The sequence below is a fragment of the Gorilla gorilla genome, chromosome 3 (assembly GCF_029281585.2).
Source record: "Gorilla gorilla gorilla isolate KB3781 chromosome 3, NHGRI_mGorGor1-v2.1_pri, whole genome shotgun sequence".
NCBI classification, from domain to species: Eukaryota; Metazoa; Chordata; class Mammalia; order Primates; family Hominidae; genus Gorilla; species Gorilla gorilla.
Genome location: NC_073227.2, coordinates 138,602,117 through 138,622,878, shown reverse-complemented (window position 1 = coordinate 138,622,878; position 20,762 = coordinate 138,602,117). Strand labels below are relative to the sequence as shown.

Here is a 20,762-nt window from a genome sequence, read left to right as displayed (position 1 = left end):
AATAGCTGGAGATTTCAACATCCCACTTTCAACACTGCATCAATCTTCTAGACAGAAAATCAACAAAGAAACATCAGATTTAATCTACAGTGTAGACCAAATGGATCTAATAGATAGTTACAGAACATTTCCTTCAAAGACTGCAGAATACACATTCTTTTCCCCAGCATATAGATTATTCTGAAGGACAGATCATATGTTAGGTCACAAAACAAGTCTTAAAACATTCAAAAAAATGTTAATCATATCAAGCACATTCTCTGACCACAATGGAATAAAACTAGAAATCAATAACGAGGAATTTTGAAAACTATAAACACATGGAAAGTAAACAATATGCCCCTGAACAACCAGTGGGTAAATGAAGAAATTAAGATGGAAATTGAAAAATTTCTTGGAAAAAATGATAATGGAAACACAACGTACCATTTTGTTGTATGGAATACAGCAAAAGCAGTACTAATAGGGAAGCTTATAGCTATAAGTGCTTACATTAAAAAAAAAAACTTCAAATAAACAACCTAATGATGCACCTCAAAGAAATAGAAAAGCAAGAGCAAACCAAATCCAAAATTAGTAGAAGAAAAGGAATAATAAAGATCAGAGCAGAAATAAATCAAATTGAAATGAAGAAGACAATACAAAAGATCAATGAATCAAAAAGTTTTTTTAAAGATAAAGAAAATTGACAAACTTTTAGCTTGCCTAAGGAAAAAAAAGAAGATCCAAATATGTAAAATCAGAGATGAAAAAGGAGATATTATAACTGATAATGCAGAAATTCATATGATAATTTCTGGCTACTGTGAGCAACTGTATGCCAAAAAAATTGGAAAATCTAGAAGAAATGGGCAAATTCCTAGATGCATACAACCTACCAAGATTGAACCATGAAGAAATCCAAAACTTGAACAGACCAATAACAAGTAACATGATTGAAGTTGTAATTAAAAATCTCCCTGTAAATAAAAGCCCAGGACCCAATGACTTCAATACTGAATTATGCTAAACATTTAAAAAAGAACTAATAGCAATCCTACTGAAACAATTCTGAAAAAATAGAGGAGGAGGGAATACTTCCCAGCACATACTATGAAGCCAGTATTACTCTGATACCAAAACCAGACATAGACACATCAAAAAAAAGAAAATTACACGCCAATATCTCTGATGAATCTTGATGCAAAAGGCCTCAACAAGGTATTAGCAAGCCAAATTCACTAATATGGTAAAAAGGGTCATTCATCATGACCAAGTGGGATTTATCTCTGGCTTGCAAGGATGTTCCAACATACACAAATCAATCAATGTGATACATCATATCAATAGAATGATGGACAAACCCATATGATCATGTCAGTAGATGTTGAAAAAGCATTTGATACAATTCAACATCCCTTCATGAAAAACCCTCAAAAAACTGCGTATAGAAGGAACATACCTTAACATAATTAAAACCATATGTGACAGACCCATAGCTAAAACCGTACTGAATGGGGAAAACCTGAAAACCTTCCCTCTCCCATCTGGATCATGACAAGGATGCTCACTTTCACCACTGTTATTCAACATAGTACTAGAAGTCCTAGCTACAGCAATCAGACAAGAGGAAGAAATAAAGGGCATCCAACTGGAAAGGAAGAAGTCACATTATCCTTGTTTGTAGATGGTATCTTATATTTGGCAAAACCCAAAGATGCCACCAAAAAACTATTAGAACTGATAAATTTTGTAAAGTTGCAGGATACAAAACCAATATACAAAAATCAGTAGCATTTGTATATGCTAATAGTGAACAGTCTGAAAAAGAAATCAAGAAAGTAATCCTAATTATAATAGCCACAAATAAAATTAGATATGTAGCATATTAGTCTGTTCTCACGCAGCTAATAAAGTCATACCCCAGACTGGGTAAATTATAAAGGAAAAAGGTTTAATGGACTTACAGTTCCACAAGGCTGGGAAGGCCTCACAATCATGACAGAAGGCAAAGAAGAAGCAAAGGCATGTCTTACATGGTGGCAGGCAAGAGAGCTTGTGCAGGGGAACTCCCATTTATAAAACTATTAGATCCCATGAGACTTATTCACTACCATGAGAACAGTATGGGGGAACTGCCCCCATTATACAATTATCTCCACCTGGCCCCACCCTTGACAAGTGGAGACTATTACAATTCAAGGTGAGATTTGGGTAGGGACACAGCCAAACCATATCACCTAGGATTTAACCAAAGAAATGATCTCTACAATGAAAACTATAAAACACTGATAAAAGAGATTGAAGAGGACACCAAAAAAGAGAAAGATATTCCATGTTCATGGATGGGAAGAATCAATTTTGTTAAAATGTCAGTATCACCCAAAGCAATCTACATATTCATTGCAGTCCCTTTCAAAATACCAATGACATTCTTCACAGAAATATTAATAATAAAAAACTATCCTAAAATTTACATGGTACAACAAAAGACCCAGAATAGTCAAAGCTATCCTGAGCAAAAAGAACAAAACTGGAGAGAATCACATTACCTGACTTCAAATTATACTACATACTGGCAGAGGTGCTCCAGCCTCCATGTGGTCTGCAGTCAGCACCACAGCACCTGGCCTCCTGCACACCCTGAAGGTAGCGCCCCTGCCCTTGGCTCAGAGTATACTGGTGCTGGTGCCAGCTCCCAGAAAGGGTGCGCTGCGTGGAGATGACAGTTGAGGAGATGAAGGAGACCGAGAATGGGACACAGTCGGCGCCCCTGCCCATGGAGGGAGTGGACATTAGCCCAAACAGGAGGAAGGCATGCTGAAGGTCATCGAGAGAGGGCACAGGTACAGAGATGCCCATGATTGGGGACTGAATATTTGTCCACTACACTGGCTGGCTGTTAGACGGCACAAACTTTGACCCCAGTCTGGATCACAAGGACAAATTCTTCTTTGACCTGGGAAAAGGGGAGGTCAACAAGGCTTGGGACATTGCCATAGCAGCCATGAAGGCAGGGGAGGTGTGCCATATCACCTGCAAACCAGAATATGCCTTCGGTGCAGCAGGCAGTCCTCCAAAGATCTCCCCAATGCCACACTCGTGTTTGAGGTGGAGTTATTTGAGTTTAAGGGAGAAGATCTGATGGGAGAAGAAGATGGCGGAATCATCTACAGAATTACAGACTTGCGGTGAAGGCTATCCCAGGCCCAATGAGGGTGCTATCATGGAGATTGCATTGGAAGGGTGCTACAAGGACTAGCTCTTTGAACATCAGGAGAATCTGGATCTGCCTTATGGTCTGGAGAGGGCCATTCAGTGCATGTAGAAAGGAGAACATTCCATTGTGTACCTCAAACCCAGCTATGCTTTTGGCAGTGTTGGGAAGGAAAAGTTCCAAATCCCACCAAATGCCTAGCTGAAATATGAATTACACCTCAAGAGTTTTGAAAAGACCAAGGAATCTTGGGAGATGAATTCAGAAGAGAAGCTGGAACAGAGCACCACAGTGAAAGAGTGGGACACTGTGTACTTCAAGGAAGGCAAATACAAGCAAGCTTTACTATAATATAAGAGGATTGTGTCCTGGCTAGAATATAAGTCTAGTTTTTCCAATGAGGAAACACAGAAGGCACAGGCCCTTCAACTGGCCTCTTACCTCAACCTGGCCATGTGTTATCTGAAACTACAGGCCTTCTCTGCTGCCACTGAAAACTGTAACAAGGCCCTGGAACTGGACAGCAACAATGAGAAGGGCCTGTTCCATTGGGGAGAGGCCCACCTGGCTGTGAATGACTTTGAACTGGCACAGGCTGACTTCCAGAAGGTCTTGCAGCTCTACCCCAACAACGAAGCCACCAAGGCCCAGCTGGCTGTGTGCCAGCAGCAGATCTGCAGGCAGCTTACCTGGGAGAAGACGCCCTATGCCAACACGTTTGAGAGGCTGGCCGAGGAAGAGAACAAGGCCAAGGCAGAGGCTTCCTCAGGAGACAATCCCACTGACACAGAGATGAAGGAGGAGCAGTAGAGCAACACCACAGAGAGCCAGTCTCAAGTGGAGACAGAAGCATAGCCCCTCTCCACCAGCCCTACTCCTGTGGCTGCCTGCCCCCCGTCTCCCTACTCTGCCCTGTTAGTTTTGTAAAAACTGAAGAATTTTGAGTGAATTAGACCTTTATTTTTCTATCTGGTTGGATGGTGGCTTTAGGGGGAAGGGGGAAAGGAGTAGGCTGGGAGATTGAGGTGGGGAATCATTTTAGGTGGTGTCACCCCCTCTTCCCTTCCCCCATTGCACATGAACATATGTCCATCCATACATGCTCATTAGAATGTTAATTTATTTTGCTCCTTCTGTTTGTTAGGTCCATTTTCCAGGGGTAGAAGAAGCAAGTGGTAGGGATGGGGTCTGATATGAACCCAGGGTGGAGAAGGAGACTCCTGGGCAGCTGTTTTCCTCATCCTTTCCCTCTCCCAGTCCATTTCCAAATGTGGCCTCCATGTGGGTGTTAGGGAAGAAACACCATTTCTTCTCTGTTCCCTTCCTCACCCCAGATGGCATGGCTGATGCTGTCTCCTGGTGTCATGGTGACCACCCCCTGTCCCCCGTTCCGGTATTTCCCCTGTCAGTTTTCCCTCTCAGCCAGGTTGTGTCCCCAAACCCCCTCAGCCTCTTCTTTGCATGTTGATGAAGGTCCAGGCTTGCCTCAAGTTCCATGCTAGAGCAATAAAGTGGAAACAATAAAAACAAAAAAAAAACCCACAAAAAACAAATTATACTACAGATCTATAGTAACCAAAACAGCATGTTGTTGGCATTAAAACAGACAAATACATCAATGAAACAGAATAGAGAACCCAGAAACAAATTAATACACCTACAGTAAACTCATTTTTGACAAAGGTGTCAAGAACATACACTGGGGAAAAGACAATCTCTTCAATAAATAGTGCTGGAAAAACTGGATATCCATATGCAGAAGAATGAAACTAGATGCCTATCTCTCGCCACATAAAAAAATCAAATCAAAACGGATTAAAGACTTAAACCTGAGACCTCAAACTATGAAACTACTACAAGAAAACATTGGGGAACTCTCTAAGACATTGATCTGGGCAAAATTTCTTGAGTAATACCCCACAAGCACAGGCAACCAACCAAAAATAGACAAATGGGATCACATCAAGCTAAAAAGCTTCTGCACAGTGAAGGAAACAATCAACAAAGTGAAGAGACTACCCACAGAATGGGAGAAAATATTTGTAAACTCCCCATCTGACAAGGGATTAATAAGCAGAATGTATAAGTAGCTCAAACAGCACTGTAGGAAAAAATATAATAATTTGATAAAAAATGTGCAAAGGATTTGAAAAGACATTTCTCGAAGGTATAGAAACAGCAAATAGGCATATGAAAAAGTTCTCAACATCATTGATCATCAGAGAAGTGCAAATCAAAACTACAGTGAGATATTATCTGACCCTAGTTAAAATGGCTTATATCCAAAAGACAGTCAATAATAAAATTATTGAGTGGTGAGGAATTGGAGAAAAGAGAACCCTCATACATTATTGGTGGGAATGTAAATTAGTACACCTACTGTGGAGAACAGTTTGAAGATTCCTCAGAAAACTTAAAATAGAGCTTACCGTATGATTCAGCAATCCTACTGCTGAGTATATACCCAGAGAAAGATAATCAGTATAACAAAGAGATATCTGGACTGCTGTGTTTGTGGCAGCACTGTCCACAATAGCCAAGATTTGGAGGCAACCCAAGTGTCCATCAACAGATGAATGGATAAAGAAAATGTGGGAGTTATACACAATGGTGTACTATTCAGCCATAAAAAAGATTGAGATTCAGTCATTTTTAACAGCATGGATAGAACTGGAGGTCGTTATTTTTTGTGAAATAAGCCAGGCACAGAATGACAAACATCATATGTTCTCACTTAGTTGTGGTATCTAAAACTCAAAGCAATTGAACCCATGCAGATAAAGAGTAGAAGGATGGTTACCAGAGCCTGGGGAGAGTATTGGGGGGTTCTGCGGGGTGGTGGGGATGGTTAATGTGTACAAAAAATATTTAGAATTAATGAATAAGACCTAGTATTTGATAGTACAACAAGGTGACAATAGTCAATAATATTTTAATTGTATGTTTTTAAATTACTAAAAGAGCATAATTGAATTGTTTTTTACACAAATGCTTGAGGGGATGCAATTCCCATTTTCCATTATGTAATTATTACACATTGCATTCCTGTTTCAATACATCTCATGCACCCCATATACACCTACTATATACCCACAAAAATTAAGTAGGCCCTTGGGAAAAGTAGCTTTGCTTCTTTTTCAGACCCAACCATGCTGAGTCCAGGCCTAGAGAATGCTTTCTTTGCTCTATTCCTTAGTGGACTCCATCCTGAACTCAGTAATTTTAGCTAAGAAACAATAGCTAAGTTTAAAAGATCACCACCTATCAAACTGGAATACACCTTTCTGGAATTTAACTGGCTTTCCTGAAACCCTTTTGTAAAAGAAATTAACTCCTATAAAGGAAATCTCCATTTGTAAGATGTCTGCCTATGTACATTAGAAACTCTTCCCATTGTTTTAAATTTGCACAAGTCATATTTCTGTTTAAGGTGCTTTTCTGGCCGTCTTATCTAACTTAACTTTTACTTACACCACTTTCCCCTTGGTTTGAGCAAATGGTACTGTATTTAGGCCTAAAGTGTTAGCTCTGTGCTTTTGAAATAGAAATTTTCTTGCTTCACCTAAGAGTTTTCCCTTTAGAAATGCAAATTTGTTGCCTAGTTAACAATGGCTTAGGGTGACAAAATAGGTAATTGGAAGATTGATAGACTGAATGGGGAAAAGAAAAACTCTTTAAAAACTGGCAAATGAGAATCCTTTAAGAAAGCTATAAAATCTGCTTCTGTCTGTGTGTTTGTAGGTCTATATGTATTATGCGTATGTGATAATATTTGATAAATAAAACTTGTTTTAAAATTCTTGGTAAAATAGGGATGACTTCAAAATACAATTGAATATAATTTGATACTTGCTTGATTTGACTGTGGAGCTTATGTTTTGGTTCAGAGCCTCTGGGTTTGGGGGTCTGCATAGGTGGCCATGGTGAGGTCTGGAGACATGTTTTCAGTGCCTAGACCAGCAACTATGCAGCAAAGTCAAACCCAATATGGCCCTTTCTTCCCTGCCCCAGCTTTGCCTCCTGGTTATTTCGGGAGTGGTTAGATTCTCCAGGTATAGTCTTCACAGCTCTGTCTTCTGTCCTGATCTCTATACCTGCCATGCAAATTCAGGACTCAGACAGGCCCTACCCTTCATAGTCCTCCTGGATGCCACATGGCTACTTGGGACCCAAGATGACTGGGGAAGACATTAGGGAGGGTACCTGTGTCATAGTTTCAAAATTTATTTCAGTCATTTCAAATCTTAAAGTCATACTATGCTAAATTAATTAATACATAGACATAAAATACCTGAATCATTTGTAAGTTAAAAACTGAAATATTACTTATTAAACATGAGTTTAATTCTGTATACCTTGACTTTTTTTTATATTGTACAGAAAAGCTAAATATATTTAGGTCTGTTAAAAAATAATAACTTGAACCATCTTTTGAAAAAAAATTATAAAATGGTTTTTATTTGTAAATACTGATATAAAACAGTTCAAAATTACTTTCAGAGTTTTCACTATAAATTAGGGTTCTAATTGTTAAATTAGAGTTTATATATAATTATATTACTACTACTAGATATGAAACAATTCTGTATACAGAGTGTATAAACAAAAGCAAGATATGCTTTTGATGAGGAAAGTAATAAAGACATAAAATGTGTATTTAAAATTTTTTTTATCTAGTTTGAAGTTATTTAAACATTTCAAACTGAAGGACTAAAAAAATAGGCAAAATTACATAAACCTAGGAAGTTGGGGAAAAATGTAAAACATAAAAGATCTATGGAAATCTTATGTGGTCGAAAGATGACAAATTTCATAGATTTAGTTATAAGTTTTATTACAATTAGCGTTAGCATTGATAATACAGTAATCTAAAAATAAAATTTGGTTTTCTCTTTTGAGGAAAATTTCAATGGAGTATTAATAAATGACAGTAAAATATCTTTGTTCGCCTTTGAGTAAACTATAAAAAATAGAAGAGAGGAGAGACATTCTGTCTCATGCTATCTTTCTTAGGTCGTTTGGTTGGAAAACTGAGTCTCCTCTATCAAAGAGTAAAGGTTTTGGTTTTAAAAAATCTTTTAATTATTACATTGGCTAAATAAATGACTATTATTTTATGGTTACTTGTAATCATATTTGTGTTAAGTATTTTAAACCTTTGACATATTTGACAGCCTTCCCCAAATCAAATTTCAGCTTCAGTATTGTGTTTTTTGACCTTCAATTTTGGGATGCTACAGAGGGCTCCTGAAACATCCAAAAAAGACATAAATAGGATTATTTGACATGTTGAATTACATGGGAAGCAGTGACAAATAAGAAATGTTAAACTTTCTTCAAGTTATTGGCTGGATGCTGTGGCTCATGCCTGTAATCCCAGCACTTTGAGAGGCTGAGGCAGGCAGAGCACCTGAGCTCAGGAGTTCAAGACCAGCCTGGGCAACATGGGCAAACCCCATCTCTACTAAAAATACAAAAACTTAGCCAGGCATGATGGCGTGTACCTGTGGTCCCAGCTACTTGGGAAGCTGGGGTGGGAGGGTCACTTGAGCCTGGATGCAGAGGTTGCAGTGAGCCAAGATTGTGGCACTGCGCTCTAGTCTGGGTAACAGAGTGAGACTTATCTCAAAAAAAAGTTATATTTTAATGAATATATTATTAATATATGTTCTAAAATTATATCAGATTTCTAAAATTCTAATATATCTCAGTATATGCTACACAGTTATGGTTATTATGTGAAGTTATTTTATAGGTCAAAGAAATAACCAAATTTCCTTGTCAATTGTCTTTAACTATGACCATTTAAAGTCATTTCTACAGTTAATTGCTTAATTCTGATGCAGTTTTTGAAAACTTCACAAGCACATAAAATCTTAGGGTACTGTGTTTTTAAGGAGATTCATGAAAGGATTAAAAGCACCCTGGTAAGCACTCTTGGATATAGGTTTTTGATAACTTTAGGATCATATTATGAAGCCTGGATAAGAATTCCCAGAAATCTAATGAGAAACTGACTGGTTTTTAAAACTGCTAACCCAAGCAAGACAAAAATTAATTGAATATCAAGAAAATACTTTCTCAGATTTTCATGCTAAATCAGCCACTACTGTTTAGATATGCAATTTGAATAAACTCCATGGTGCAAGTCAAATTATCTGCGATAGCCCATTAGTTATCAGTGCTCTGCACCTAAATCGGAGAAACAACTGGATTTAAGAGGACATAAGTCCAATGTTAAATGTGGACTCAGGGAGAACTTCGATGGCTGCTTTGTCCTTTCTGAGTCTTTAAAGTTTTCATTATTAAAAGCTGTACAATCCATGATTCATCATGGAAATGATAAAGGAATCCAAATTAATATATAAATAATTAATATATTATATATTAATAATATATAATAAATATATATTAATGATATTTATAGGTGGTGTAACTGTCCTAAATTGCTAAAATAGTTTATGATCAATGTTTGGTTTGTTAAACCCATATTCCTAGGAAGATAATCTAAACTTCAGGTACATTTCTGTTACCTGATGGGCCACTTAAACATTTATAGAGGGATTTCATTCAATTTTCATTTTCAATGTATGTTTTCTGGTTGTATAAAAGCTTTCCTAGGCAAGAGGGCTGATGTTGTAACAGTAGCTCATTAGGCCAAAGTGTATTTTCACCAGTTAAAGAAAGCTTTTTATGGTCCACTGACTGAGGACAATCAACCCCTTAATAATCTAGAATATGAAGACTGGGTCTTCTGGGAGCAACATCAGAGAAAGATTGCTCTTGCCATCCACACTGCAGCAAAACTTTGGGAACTTGAGTCTTGGCTTCATAATCTCACAACTGAGAAGGGTCGTTCCACAGTCTTGGAAATGTATGCCCATTGGAACTCTTAAGGTAAAGCTAACCAGGGAAGTTTCTCCCCAAGAAGATGGCATCATTGATGTGGATGGCTTTTTCCCAAGATCATGGATCAAGAATTGTCTGCTGTTATGAGACTCTTATCTCTCATTTTTTCTTGCTTATGTCTCTAACAACAATAGAGCTAAAAAGGGGGTCTCTTGTGTGCACTCTTGGGGTATACTTTTATTTGTGGAAGATTTCGCAGCCAAACTTCCACATGGACAACCTTATGCCTTGAGAGATGAAAGATGAGGGACCAATACGAATAACAAATGTTAGCCTTGTTCCTTCATAGTCAATCAAAAACAGAACATTGGTCCACTCCTCTTAAGGTACATCATGGATTAAAGAAAACCTTTACAGGAGATCTTCTCTCTTCTGGATGGATATCATTTGTTAGATCGCTCTTTCTGTGGTTGGGAGTAAATGAGGCAATGATTAGAAATTTATCCCTTATGATAGGCTCTGTAGCAGATTCTACTGCAAAAGCTCTGGCTACACAACAGACTTAAAATTCTCTTGTGAAAGTTATGCTAAATAATTGAATTGCTCTAGATTACTTGCTGGCTAAACAGAAGTATCTGTATAGTTGCTGGTACTTCTAGTTGTACGTGAAGGAATACATTGGGTATTATAGAGATTCATTTCTAGGGGATTAATGAACAGGCTACCTGGTTGAAATGAGTAGACTCTTTGTCTAGCTAATTATTTGATCTATTTAATTGTAGTTGGATTGGTTCGTGGGGACCCTGGCTAAAAAGCATACTCCAAACTCTTGGTATTATCCTCCTCATGGTCATAATAGTAGTCTCCCTCATGTGCTGTTTTCTTTAAAAAGTTTTGAATGTTTGCATGCAGCCATCTCAAGAATGTCAAATGGTCTCTCCTGAACTGTAATGACAAAAGCTTAAAGAAATGTGTGACCATGAGGACATGATGACTTATGAATGATGTGCTGAAACTAGAAACCCAAAATGATGGTAACTGAAGTGGCACTAAGGCCCTAAGTTTTGTCACACCGTTACCTAAGTGAGAATGTGATGGTTAATACTGAGTGTCAACTTGACTGGATTGAAGGATGCAAAGTATTGATCCTGGGTGTGTCTGTGAAGGTGTTGCCAAAGGAGATTAACATTTAAGTCAGTGGGCTGGGAAAGGCAGACCCACTTTAATCTGAGTGGGCACAATCTAATCAGCTGCCAATGTGATCAGAATAAAAGCAGGCAGAAGAACGTGGAGAGATCAGACTGGCTTAGCCTCTCAGCCTACATTTTTTCTGTGCTGGATGCCTCCTGTCCTCGAACATTAGACTCCAAGTCCTTCAGCTTTGGGACTCAAACTGGCTTCCTTGCTCCTTGGCTTGCAGACGGCCTATTGTGAGACCTTGTGATCGTGTGCATTAATACTGCTTAATAAACTCCCCTTTTTATATGCATCTATCTTACTAGTTCTGTCCCTGTAGAGAACTCTGACTAATACAGAGAAGTTAATCAAAATGGAGGAATTTTTTTAAAGAAAATTATGGGAGCCATTGTTTTAGACTGAGTTTGTACAGTAGGCCTCAGCAGACCAGACCAAACTAAAATGGAGTCACTCATGCTAAATATGACACAATCAAACTGAAACTTTAAGGAAGTAGATAGGTCCTAAAACAGACCAGATTTTTTCTCCTCTAAGCAGAAGATTCCAAAACAAGGAGGTAACCTCTCCTCTGACCGTTACCCAAAAAATAACCTGAAGTGCTTGTTTCTACTTTACAAAACCCACTGTTTTCTCACTGGGTTTCAAGACCAAATAAGTAAAATTATGATGGTAATAGTGACATCAATGACTAAAGTTTTGGTCATCCTCTTAATTTTAGAGGGGAATTGTTAAGTTTAGCATAAAGCATATGCCTCTTTACATACTTTAAGTGCAGCCTAAAGGTTTCTCTGTACATAGTGAACTATAACCTAAATGGAGATGTAAATAAATAAACCTATTCTTGTGTCAATCACTGAGTTTTGGCCAATGAAAGGTAGCCAACTATTCAAGCCGTGTCCAAATTAGGCAAATGCTGAACTGTAACCAACCAATCTGGCTGTTTCTGTACCCCACTTCCATGTTCTGTACATCACTTTCCTTTTTCTGTCCATAAATCTTCAACCATGTGGCTACACTGGAATCTCTCTGAAAGTACCCTGGCTCAAGAGGCTGCCTGATTTGCAGATTGTTCTTTGCTCAATTAAACTGTTAAATTTAATTTGTCTAAGGTTTTTCTTTTAATGATATCTACATATATCATATGTATGTTATAAAATTAATATATATAATTTATAATAAATGTATAATATACATATTATTAGATTACCACTTTGTCTTATTGGCTTTAATTTACAAGCATTTATCATCACAAATTATATTACACCAGTGCATTTGATTTCCTGTTAAAGTGAACTAAATTTGGTAAGCTTCCCTTATGTTCATAAATAATTTAAATGCATAGACAATTAAAAATGTGTTGAGTTTGTATATACACACAACATGAAGTAAAATGCTTTCTTCCGTATTAATTAATGGTAACATATATCAAATATTTCTTTGAAATTCAATAGACATTTAAAAAATATACAGTAGCATATGTACCCATCATATTTCAATTATATTTTAACATTGTTTGATGTTATTAAACAGCTATTCCCTGTTACATGTCTCTTTAGCATTGGTGTCTCTTAACGAAATATAAGAAACTAATAGGATATGTTGTACAAAAATTTAGTGACTCATATTTATTATCCTTAAATTAAAGTAGAAAGTCTTATTCATTTGTGCCTCAATTTATTTGCCAGTTGAGTAGGAATGCAGAAATAAAAGGTAAGTAATAAACAAAAAGCCTCTTCATGGAAAATGGAAAGGCCTGGGGATAGTTTGTAATTATGCAGCTTTCATAGTCAGAGGTCACATGTGAAAATGCAGACCACAAACATGCTTACAGCAAGTAAGTACATAGTACAGAGTATTCCTTTGATGCATAGAATGAAAGCACATTTCTACTAATAAATTATGTATACTTAATATTGCATATTGTTATACAATATTAAAAATGTCTTAGGGTTCTCTAGAGAAACAGAACCAACAGAGACAGAGAATGTGTGTGTGTGTGTGTGTGTGTGTGTGTGTGTAGAGAGAGAGATAGAGAGAGACAAAGGGAGACAGAGAGAAAATGAGAGACAGACAGACAGAGATTTATTTTGAGGAATTGGCTTGTGACTATAGAGACTTGGTAAGCCCCAAATTTGCGGGGCTGGAGACACAGAGAAGAGTTGCAGTTTGAGTCCAAGCACAATCTGCTGCGAGAATTTCCTCTTCTGGGGAGGTCAGTCTTTTTCTGTTAAGGCTTTTAAGTATTTGGATGAGGCCCACCCACATTATGGAGGGTAATCTGCTTTACTCATAGGCTACTGATTTAAATGTTATCTCATCTAAAGAAATACCTGCATAGAAACACCTAGAATAATATTTGAACAAATATCTGAGTACCATGGCCTTACCAAACTGACACGTAAGATTAACCATGGCAGAGGATGAATACTTTTTAAAGAAATGATTTCATTTTGTTCTTCAGTGCCACGTGCAACAAAGTGATTCTTTAAACTGTTTTGTCAACTGCATTCTCCTTACATCTAGTTTTTTGACATTATTTTGCTAGGTAAGAAGAGGAGAGAGAAGTGAGACTCTGTAAAACTAAAATTGGAACAGGAGTTCTGTGAGTGAGGGGTGGCCTGAGCCACCCTTCTAGCACTGTGAGTAAGTGGTAGGACTTTGCATTTGAGTGAGTGCCCCTGTGGTACATCTGTGCAGGCTACAGCCAAGATTTCTGGGTTTCCAAACTTAGTCAAGGTGCCCTTTTCCCAGCCTGACGCACATAGAAGCCACAGATCTGCTGGCCCTTCTGCAGTCATGCAGGCTTAGCCAATTTACGATTAAGAGGATGTAAATATGCAACATATGTAAATATGTTTTAGACTGAGTTTTCATCCGAGGCCAGAAGACAATAGCAATAATCCTAAATTCCAGAGTGAGATCCTGAACCACTTGTCTTGCAAGGGAGGTGGTAAAAAACCTTTGGTCATTCATCCACTTGAAGATTGTTGTGTAATGGAGAATTTGATTAGTGTTTGTCTCTAGTTCTTGAGAGGAAAACTAGTTCTCTGAAATTTCCCAAATGATAGGAGTTCTTTCTTATTCATGGTGGGTCCAGATAGCTTATACTAGTGAGATGATTCATGGTGGGGCCCTAGATAGCTTATACTAATGAAATGATTTAGGATGGGGATAGGCCCTGCCAGAAAGACCGACCATTTGTTTAGACTAGTGGAGCTTTGAATCAAATGATATCACCAGTATCCTTGAATCCTCAGAAGGATGAGAAGGAAGAGAAGGGCTGGAAACCGAGCTCAATCATGTGCCCAGTGATTTAGTCAATTACTCCTATAGTTCTGGTGCCCAATGTGGGGCAGCTGGGACACTTGACTTGCTCCAGAGCCTGCAGATGAGATTCTGGAACAACAGATGAAAAGCCAGCAAAGAAATGGTAAACATTGTTTTCCAAGGACAGCCCTCCTGGATCTCTGCCCGTAGTGTCGTCTGGTGGAGAATAGAAGGTAAAATTTTCTCATCTCTTCTTTCCAAAATTCAGGTTAGCAGGAGAAAATCATCCGTATGTACGAGTTGCTGGGTATAGTGAATCTGGTGATTTTTTGTTTGTTTGTTTGGTATGAGTAGTCTTATTTTCTGATCCCTTCCCTTGCAGAGATGCTGCCTTGTTTTCTGTTGTCTATCTTTTGTATTGTTTATCATAAACAGCAGAATCACAGGGCAAGGAGCACAGGCATAGGCTCTCTAAGGTTGTTGCTCAAGTTGGCCTGACAGGCTGGTGGATTCGTAGTTCTTACCAGACTTCTGTTTAGTTAAACTAACTTTGCTGTAGGTAACTGAGTCGAAAACTGGATGAGATTCTCCTTTTGTCTTATATCCTGAGATTCTCTTTTGTTTTATATCCTGAGATCTTGGCTTTGTGACCATTGAAGACATTCTCTCTGTTCCATTTTAGGAAAGTGCAAAGTGTTGGCTTGTGTCAGGCAGCCAGCTGGATGGCCTAGAACCCAGAGGTTTCCTTTGATCATTTCAATTCTCAGGGGAGTTTGTCTTATAAGAAGTCCTTGTCCTCATTGCTTGGTTAATAAAGGGAAACTCCCATCCCAGTATCGTTTGCCTGTTGTCACAGATTACTGTATTTGTGACTGGAGGCATCCCAGATTTTTTGTGGGAGACTGGAGATACCATTTACATAAATACTGTCATTACTACCTGTGGCAATGAAAGTCTTTGCTGTCTTAGTCTCTGGAATTGAACTTTCCATAGTATTATTGGTTTGAGTCACTATACGAAAAATGTTTGAATTGTGGCTTTTGGTCTTGGGGTACCAATTTGTTACTAATCCTTCCCTCCCATGAACAGCTTTTGTTTTCCTGTTTGTTTCAATTCGTGTCCCGAGAACTTGGCTTGGCTTCCTGCCTGTCAGGGCATGCATTTTATTGGGCCTGCTTCCGTGATGAACCAACTGAAAAGTTGTCTGGCCCCCAAAATATGGCCAGACAAAAATGTGGCTTGAACCCCATGTGTAGCTAGCATACCTACTATTGCCAGCTCTCAAAGCATTGTCTGAATCTTTTTCTCTTTTGGCTGTCTTTGGGAAGTGGCTCTGGACCTTGAGAGGGCTGCATTTTTGCACCTCTGCAGAGATGACTTGTGAATCCTTGGTTAAATCATAAAAGGCTTATTAATTTTGGTCCTGAGTCACCTATTAGGTATACCTTTGGTTTAAAATTTTGGTTTATTTTATTTGTTGAATCCCTTAAATGAGTTTCAAGTTGGCTTATAGATAAATGGACACTCATATTAACTAAATATACCTAAAACTGCTGAAAATATAGTAACAAACCCAAATGTTTTTCACTTTCATGTGACTTAGGTGAATCTCTGGTAAATAAGATTAGTTCAATATTGTTGGCTTACGGGAGAAAATAGAGCCAAGAATATTTGCTGTTTGTCCCAGCTGAAATCTGATAATTTTTGAAAAGATATTTAAAAGAGCTCTATGGTCAGAAGTGAGCTTAATTGGAAGTTGATATTCAGGGTATAATTTATTTAAGGCCTCTCTGGTCTCTGTATTGGATCTTGCTTCTCCCATGGGAGCTTCTCAGTTAATTGAAGCTTCTCAAACTCATGCTAACTAAATGCTCAGCCCTTCTGTTTGCTTCCTTTCTTGTCGGCATGATTTTTGCTGAAGATAATGTGGAACTTCCCTGGCCTTTTTGGAAAACAAGATCTCAAACTGGCTCCTTTCAGATCTGTTCTATCCATTTCCTGCTCCTCCTCCTTCCTTTTTACCATTGTTTATCTTCCATCCAGTTTCCTTGCATTCTTGATACGTTTCTCTTCTAGCCCCTACCTCCTTCATTTGGTGGTCAGGAGATGGGAAATTACTAAGAGGGAATAGAGTTCTCGTGGCTACATGAAGAGACCTAAAGGAGACTTCTGGTGACTCTGATACCCTTTGAGGAACAACACAGGGAAGGTGCCACTGATTTCTTTTTTTGGAGTACTCTGTCTTCCTCATGGAGCCCTGAGAATCGTGAGTAGGTTCCCCTCAAGTCTGAAGCTTTGCTCTCCTTTACATTGAGATATCTGATTTCTTTGGCATTTTGGGTACCAAGGATTAGTTTGTGCTATTAGGTGGCACTTTGCCTGATGAGTCATTGGCAAGAGCTGTAGTTTTAAAGGTAACTGACAGTGGTTACAGTAAATGGTTATTACTGCAGGGAACACAAACTCTGGCTGTTGGAATTCACAGGTATTTCGTTTCTTTCCTCTTTTTCCTGTGTGGTTAGGTGAGGGCACTTAGGAGATATTAGAGTGTTCATCACTGAAAAATAAGATGACTGTAAAAGTATAAGCTGGTCAAGTAATGGGCTACTTGACCGTAGTCACCCACCAGCCTCTAGAAAATGTCTGTACAACTAGGTACACTGTAGATGCACTGCATGACCCAATCCTGTGGTGCTTTCTTCTTAGGCTTTTATCTAGGCTCTGAGAAGACTCAAGATTAAACCAAAGCTAAATTGAAAAGTCACCTATCTAACCAAATTTGTCTCCAAACTGTTACTTCCTGGCATTTAGTGGGTTATTTTGAACAGGCTACTGAATTGTCTCCTAAGTTGATCTGTGTACTTCTTTGTACCACTCAAAGAGGGACACCATAGAATGTTACACAGCCATGAAAAGCAATGAAATCATATCGTTTGCAGCAACATAGATGCAGCTGGAGGCTATTATCCTGCGTGAATTAATGCAGGAACAGAAAACCAAATACCACATATTCTCACTTATAAGTGGAAGCTAAACATTGGATACTCATGGTCATAAAGATGGCAGCAGTAGACACTGGGGACTGCTAGAGAGGGGAGGAAGGGAGAGAGGCAAGAGTTGAAAAACTAGCTGTTGGGTCCTATTCTCAGTACCTGGTTGATGGGATCATTTGAACCCCAAACTTCAGCATCAGGAAATACACCCAGTTAAAAAACTTGTACATATATCCCCTGAATCTAAAATAAAGGTTAAAAAAAAAAACAAACCCTATTTCTTTGGCTCTTACCTCTCCTCTTCCTCCACTCCCCCTCTATTTTCACCCTAGATGTGTTAAGAACCATGTTAACTGGAGGCGTAAGGTAGGAAATAGAGACAAAGTCTATCATCCTCATTTTCCCATTGAAGAGCCTTCCTTGTAGTAAAGTAGAGCTGTAGGATGAGGGCAGGGGTTAAAAGTTTCAACCTTAAATTACATTTAGTACTTTGATTATTATATAATATTGGATACATTACTTACTAAATTGAGACTTATTTATAACTAAAGTGACTGGAGAACTTTTTAGTATCTGAGAATAACCAAAAAATGTTGAGGCTTACTTGAGGTTTTTTTCTGGGGAGATGGGAGGAACTAGCCCTACAGATTGGCTTATAGGGATGGGCACAGGAAAAACAATGAGGCTGTTTCTGGATTTTATTAGTCTTGCTCATTTAAGCCAAGGATACATATATATTAAACACAATAATAGGTTTAAGACTACAGGATATTACTTCATTTTCCAGACACTAAAACTTTTCTAGTTTTTAAAAGAGTTTAATTGGGAGTGGACCTCCACCTTCCCTCCCTTACCACTTCCAAATTCTCACCATTGATCAGATAACTGAAGTTAGATTTCTAGTAATTACGGCAGAATGAGGGCTTGCATTATGATGTAATTTAATTAAAAAAACCTAATTTTTGCAAACGTCAATTTATAGATTACTATTCATATCTGATTTATAGGAATAAATGTTTTCTTATGCAGTACTAATGTTAAAAATATGTGAAGTTACTCATTATGGCATGCTTTCAATGGGTCCCTCATTTAGGTAAATCTTACAAGCAAATATACTGACTGCCTTTTTTCCCCTGGACTATCTTTTTAAAGATATTCGTAAAGTAAACAGCCTTGGAAGACAGAAATAGTGTCTCCCCCAGGTCAAAGGTCAGGTTTGTCTATTGTCCACCATAATAAAAATCATGACTCTTTCTAGGGCAAAAGTCAGACAGGTTTATTGCCTATTATGTGAGATTTGGGTTCTCTAAAGTTGGAGTTCCTCTTAGGTAATATATCTGATATTCTGGCTATTGCTATTGCTGTCCTTTATATTTAACCTCATGCCTTCTTCCAGCATCCATGAATTGTAGCTGGCCAACTTTTAGCTTGCAAGTAGGATAAATCACAATATTTGACAATACTAAAATAATCTCAAACTTATTAGGATAGCTACTATCAAAGCAACAGGAAATAATGTGTTGGCAAGGTTGTGGGAAAGTTGGAATCCCTGTGCACTGATGGTGGGAATGTATAGTGGTATAGCTGCTATGGAAAACAGTATAATGATTCTTCAAAAAATTGAAGATAGAATTACCATATGATCCAGCAATTCTGCTTCTGGGTATATACCTAAAACAACTGAAAACAGGGTCTTGAAGAGATGTTTGTACACCCATGTTCACTGCAGCTTTTATTCACAATGGCCACAAGGTGGAAGCAATTTAAGTGTTCATCAATAAATGAATGAATACACCAAATGTGATATATACATACAATGGAATATTACTCAGTCTTAAAAAGGAAGAAAATTCTGACACGTGCGATAATATCAATGAACCTTGAGGATATTATGCTAAGTGAAATAAGCCAGTAACAATAAGAAAAATACTGTTTGGTTCCACTTCAGTGAGGTACCTGGAATAGTCAAGTTTATAGAGACATAAAACAGAATAGTAGTTGCTAAGGATTCAGGGCAGGAGGAATACGGAATTGCTGTTTGATGGATATAGAGTTGCAGATTTGCAATATGAGAATGTTTTGGAGACCTGTGTCACAACAATGTGAATGTGCTTGACACTACTGAGTTCTGTACTTAAAAATAATTAAGATGATAAATTTTACATTATGTGTATTTTATCACAATTAAAAATATTAAAATAACACATCCAGATTCTAATTTCAGCCTTGTTATATGGATGTCATAGATATAATACAATTTTTAAAAGGACTTATGCTTTTTTTTTTCCTGTGGGTCCTTGAGACCCTCAGAATATGCTTAAGAAATTAAAATAGGGTGTGTGTGGTGACTGAATTAGTTACTCATTCAACTTAACTGTAACTATCCAACTTTATTTCTCATTGTTCTCCAGTATTAGATTTCCATTTCAGTAAAGCCCCTCCTGGATTCTCTAAACATTCCAGGATTATTCTTCCTGCAGATTGCTGCCTTCTCCACTCCTTCACCTAACCGAATCATGATCATCCAGGAAAACTCATTCAAATCTTCCATTCTTCATTGAGACTTCAAGACTCATAAGAATGTTTCCCTTTAAAAAATCCCAGCAGCACTTGTGTTGCAGCCTTGATATACTTTATAATCATGATCCAGGATTACCCCATTCTGAAATATTTATCATGATCCAAAACCCAGAACTTAAATGATAACTCAAAAGGCAAACTCCATTCATGTTCTTTTGTTGTTAAAATGTGTCTGGCTCCATTGTTCTTAACAGTTGTGGTGGAAAACTATATAGGATCATGATGTTTTCCTGTAATCTTAAACCAAATTAAAAGAGGCTGACATTGATTGAGGGTATTCAAATTGGGATAAAAGAGCATTTTAATATTATCCAAATGAAAACTGATAAAAGCAGTGAACCCAGTGATTTCATCAAAGACAAGAAAAAACTCGGTAGAAGGATGCTTTTGCATTTGATTTGGTGATTAATCTTCTAGAAATAATTCATGCTGTACAGCATAGAGGATGCTGAATAATCTGCATGCCATTTTAATGAGAAAGAGGCAAATGGCAAAAACCTTCCTAAGCTGTCTTTATCCTAAGAATCCTATCCTATTTACCAGGAGCCCTTACTGTCTCTATATTTCCCAGTACCTTCACATACATTATCTTCACAAACTTGTTCTTTGCCACAACCCTGTGAGACTGACATTTTCCCTATTTTTTTAATAGTTAAGAAATTTGATATTTGGATTATTTA

The 20,762-nt window shown here is 37.8% G+C and overlaps 1 protein-coding gene and 1 pseudogene across 4 annotated transcripts in view; one reads left to right on the top strand and one right to left on the bottom strand.

Moving 5' to 3' along the window:
* The window catches only part of NDST3 (N-deacetylase and N-sulfotransferase 3), a 227,282-nt gene that overhangs the window by 61,271 nt on the left and 145,249 nt on the right, over nt 1–20,762 (bottom strand). The gene's annotated exons all lie outside the window — the stretch shown is intronic.
* On the top strand, nt 2,609–4,331 carry LOC101142733 (peptidyl-prolyl cis-trans isomerase FKBP4-like; annotated as a pseudogene).